This window comes from Perognathus longimembris, chromosome 19 (assembly GCF_023159225.1).
Source record: "Perognathus longimembris pacificus isolate PPM17 chromosome 19, ASM2315922v1, whole genome shotgun sequence".
NCBI lineage: Eukaryota > Metazoa > Chordata > Mammalia > Rodentia > Heteromyidae > Perognathus > Perognathus longimembris.
Window position 1 is genome coordinate 29,996,945 of NC_063179.1, and position 4,947 is coordinate 30,001,891.

At 40.2% G+C, this 4,947-nt stretch overlaps 1 pseudogene; it reads left to right on the top strand.

Moving 5' to 3' along the window:
- Window positions 1-3,876: 3,876 nt before the first annotated feature.
- LOC125367757 lies at window positions 3,877-4,708 on the top strand (annotated as a pseudogene).
- Window positions 4,709-4,947: the final 239 nt, after the last annotated feature.

Below are 4,947 nucleotides of genomic sequence, written 5' to 3' on the forward strand. Positions count from 1 at the left end.
TATCCCTAGCAACGTGCTAAAGAATTTCCAAGATTTCTGTCGCATACCAAATTCTAAGTATAATATTTGTTATAATGTATATATACCATACACACTTAGATATATAGCATATATCTCAATTGCAACTTCTATTATGAAGAAGTATGCTAGTGGAGGACTTCTGGGAAGACGGTGAAGGAGCAGCGGAGCCCCAGCTAAGCTCCTTCCAACATCACAGTTTTACCACTCCAGAGAAACTTTTACTCCTAGAAAGATAGCCCAAGTAAGTTATAACAGTACAGGGATTCTGGCCAGGAAGGAAAAATTGACTCTGCTAGCCTGAAAACACAGATTTGTGCTCCTGGCAGTGTCCCACTGCCACGCCAGTGCTGGAACTGCACCCAACATTCCGCACACCTAAAGCACACAGGGCCAACCAGAAAGGAATCGTCAAAACAGCAGCAGACATACGCAGATCGCAGGCTGCCAACAGACTGGCTGAAATTGCAGAGAAACCGTGAATATCCCACAAAAGATATTCTCACTAGGGCCTACAGAGCAGCTTCTGGAAGGTAGCCCTTCCCCAATGCCAGAGCAAAGCACCATCTTGGACACTGGCATAGGGTCAGACAAGACTGGAACTAAAGCGGGTCTGGGGAAAGCGAGGACAAAGGGGCCATCTTTGAAAAGGGCAAGAGGGACCAACCAGTGAGAGCCAGCTCCACCCAGGAGAACGACCCCTGCCCAGGCGGGAGGCACATCCTGGGCCTCCGCTCACACATGTAGGTGAACTCAGCCAGATGTGCTCTGCCCTGCTCACCGTGATTTCTGAATTAAAACCAAAAGCAGCTAGCAGCAACCGGCAGCACAGAACAACCAGACAGGTGAATAAACAGTTCCGGAGACAGATAAATGGCCCCATCACAGAGGAAGCCCAATTCCCAACTGGAAATGGAGCTGAATTCCATAGCCAGCTCCACCCAGGAGGCCACCCTGCTCAGGAGGGAGGAGCCTCCTCCAGGCAAGCAACTCTGAGCCAGGTAAACCAGGCCAGAGGCACCCTGCCATGCTGAGTCCACAGCCTATTCAGAGCCAGGCATTAAAGGCAGCAGTTCCACAGCAGATAGGAGGAACCACAGTTCCCAAGACTGTTCATGTCTCTCATCTACAGAGGACACCTAAGTCCTTCCTGCAAGCTGTGTGAACCACAGAGCCCCAGGATTTCACTAAACAGGGGAGGAGGATCCACCCCCTGCAAACTGTATGCAAGTCAAACCAGCCAAGCAGCAGGAAAATAGACTGCAGACCCTTGCAAGGAAACCAGAGACTTGAGAAAGCCCACCCAAACATGGAAGAATCCATTGTTGTTGTTGTTGTTGGTTTTTTTTTTTTTAACATTTTAAAAACTTTTTTATGTCCTATTTTTCATTTCTGAGACATTGTTTGTTTTTGTGTTTTCCATTTTTATTTGTTTGTTATTTCGTTTTTTGTTGATTTTCTGTTTTAAAATAATTTTTTTGTGTTTTGTGCATTATTCTTCCAGTATTTTTTTTGTTTCCCTCTTCACATTCTCTTTCTTAAACATTACGTTCCTAGAACTAACACCTTCACTCTTTTCTGCTGATTTTCCATTGTCTATCTTTTTAACCTTGTTCTTTCTACCAATTCTACTCTTCTCTACATTTCCACGTCACTGAAACTAAACCAAAATCATTACCCCCCCATACATTTTACTCTATTCGCTTCACTGCCTCTAACTTACCCTCCTGATTTACGTCCAGGACCTCCAGACTCTATTCACCCTGGTTATTGGATAGAGGGTATTACTGTTCAATCTGAGTGATTCAAAGGGGTTCATAGAGAAATCCAGGCAATCCAAAAAGAACTTAATATAAGAACAAAAATTGCTCATAGGGTTGTAACAGTAAATAAGTAACTTCTAAATACAGGGCTCAGGATTGGTTGTTATATTGAAATTGTATTCTTTAGGAACACCAAATCTAATTTTATATACAGGTATACAAGGTATCTGTATATAATTGTGAATTTCTAAGATTTACACAACAGTACTTGGTAAGGTCTGCTTTGGGTCTTAAACAGTGCTCACAAGTGCATATAGATTGGCATTCCCAATCCAAATGGGCAGAAGAAACATAAGAAATATGGCAAACAATGGAGCCTCATCTCTCACTCAAAACAAGCAGGAAGCAGAGCGGTCAATCAAAGACATAGAAGAGAACCCTCAAAATGCTCTAAAAAGTCTACTGATATAAATGTTAAATGAAAAGTTTGAATCAATATATCAATCCATCCATAAAGTAATAGATGATTTCATTGCCTCAACAAATGGAAAGATAAATGAACTTCAAGAGTCAAATAAAAAGATTGCTAACCAGCTAAAAGATTTGAGAGACTGCACTCAAAACCTAATTAATGAAGTAAAGAAGTCCATGCAGGTCATAAGAGAAAATTATAGCAAAGACGTGGAAATCATCAAGAAAGGTCAGTCAGAAGGAAAAGAGATTCGAAATCAAGTAGCTAGCCTACAGTCTACTAGATGAAGCAGAGGATCAAATCTCAGGAGCTGAAGATTCTCTAGAATCTATGGAGAAAGATTTTAAAAAAACAATGCAATCGACAAAATATATCACTTCAGTAGCTCCAAGACACTATAAGGAAGCCCGATTTAAGGCTAATAGGTATTGAGGAAAACCTAGAGAAAGAAGTTAATGGAATAGGCAACCTATTTAACAGAATACTAGCCAAGAACTTCCCAAATATCAAGAAGGATAGGCCTATACAGATACAAGAAGCATTTAGAACCCCAAAACTACCAGACCAGATTAGGACATCCCACTGACACATTGTGATCAAAACAGGATCAATAAAGTCCAAGAAAGAATCCTTAAAACTGTTACGGAGAAGAAAATAATCACATACCAAGGAAAACCAATCAGAATTTCCCCAGACTTCTCAGCAGAGACCTTGAAAGCAAGGAGAGCCTGGAATGAGGTATAGCAAACCCTAAATAAAAATAACTACCAACTAAGAATACTGTACCCAGCTAAACTCTCATTCATAGCCAAAGGTCAAATAACAGTCTTCAACAGTAAGGAAAGACTGAAACAATATATGGCCACCAAACCAGCTTTACAGAAAATCCTCAAAGATGTACTATACAGGGAAAATAATCAAGATCACAATACAGACAGAAAAATGAACCTTAAATAGAAAACCAGAATATTAGATCAAGAATTGGGAAGACACAGCATTTAGCAAGATAGCTACAATGAAAGAACAAACGATCAGCTCTCAATCCTAACTCTCAACATTAATGAATTCAATTTCCAATCAAACGACATAGGCTCATAAGTTGGATCAAAAATCAAGATCCATCTTTCTGCTGCCTCCAAGATACACACCTATCCAGCAAAAGTAAACATATTCTAAAAGTGAAAGGCTGGAATACAATCTACCAACCAAACAGCCCCCATAAGCAGGCTGGAGTTGCAATCCTAGTAGTAGATAAAATTGACTTCAAATTAAAAATGATAAGAAGAGACAAAGAAGGTTACTATATAGTAATGAAGGGATCCCCCCTCATGATGATATAACCATCCTAAATATGTACACCCCAAATACTGGAGCACCCAACTTCATCAAACAAACACTACTGACTCTAAAAACACTCATAGACCCAAACACATTGATAGTTGGGGACTTTAACACTCCACTGTCACCGCTGGACAGATCAACACGCCAAAAACTGAACAAAGAAACCACAGAATTAAACGACTGCATAGACCAACTAAACTTAACTGACATCTACAGAATATTCTGTCCAGCAACACCAGAATACAGGGGTCCTAAGATGGCAGCCAGGCAGCCGAAGAAAGGATGGTGTGTTGGCTACTGCCTCCTGGCCTAAATGAAAGTGATATTGAGTCCAGTTCTGAAGATGAAGCCATACCTGAGAACTCCAAGTTTAACGTACAAGAAGTTAAGGAGGATGGGACCAGTAGGAAACCAGATGCCTCAGAGTTCCTGGAAGGTTGGCTAGAAACTGAGCCCGGGGTCCAGGCAAATGCATATGAAGAGTGCCGTTCTGGAATTCCCATAAATATGTGGAATAAATTTCAAGAACTGCATAAAAAAACATTCTGAACAGAAAACTTCAGCCTCAAGATTTAGAGGGAGAAAAAGAAAGCTCTCCAGAAAAGATAATTTGAAGAATGAAAAATAATCTCATAGTGAACAGTCCTCAAATGAAGCCCAATGGAAGGAGCTTACTCAGTATTTCGGAGCCAATGATAGGACCTCCTGTGAAGAAGAAAAAGGTTGAAAAGTCAGGTCTCAAAAAGAGGATAGATCAGGCATTGGAGGAGTGGAGTGGGATCTTGAGAAGGTTGAGGACCTCAGCAACCAGCTAGCTATGCGAGAGCTTGGTGTAAAAATTGCCAAAGTAATTGCCTGCCACAAATTTGTAGAAGCCAAAAAGGTAGCTGAAAATTCACAGGCTGCTCAAAAGAAGAAGAACCTGGCATGGGGGTTTTGAAGCAAAGAAGAGATGGGAAACCAAAAGCAACATGGGATATATGTAACATTGCAGAGTTCAGAACACTTAACAGACTCATGTGCTCACATTAACAAGACTTTCCTGCTTAAATGTGTTTGAAATTGATAGATATAAGAAATTGATTGAAGTAGAAAAAAATGTGCATAAAACTCTTAGTAGATTATCAACTGTTGGACTTTTTCTAAGAAGGTTATTCTTGAAATGAATGTTTTTGTAATTTGTGGAAGAAATCTAAGCATATGCAGAGGGAAAAAGTATAGGATTTTTCTAAAATCAATCTGTTTTCCTTTTGCTTGGTATAGTGAATTCCTTGGACCTTCTTATCTAGGTATGACTACACTGTTTCTGGAACTGTGACTTTAAGATTGTGACAGTTTTTACAAATAATGTCA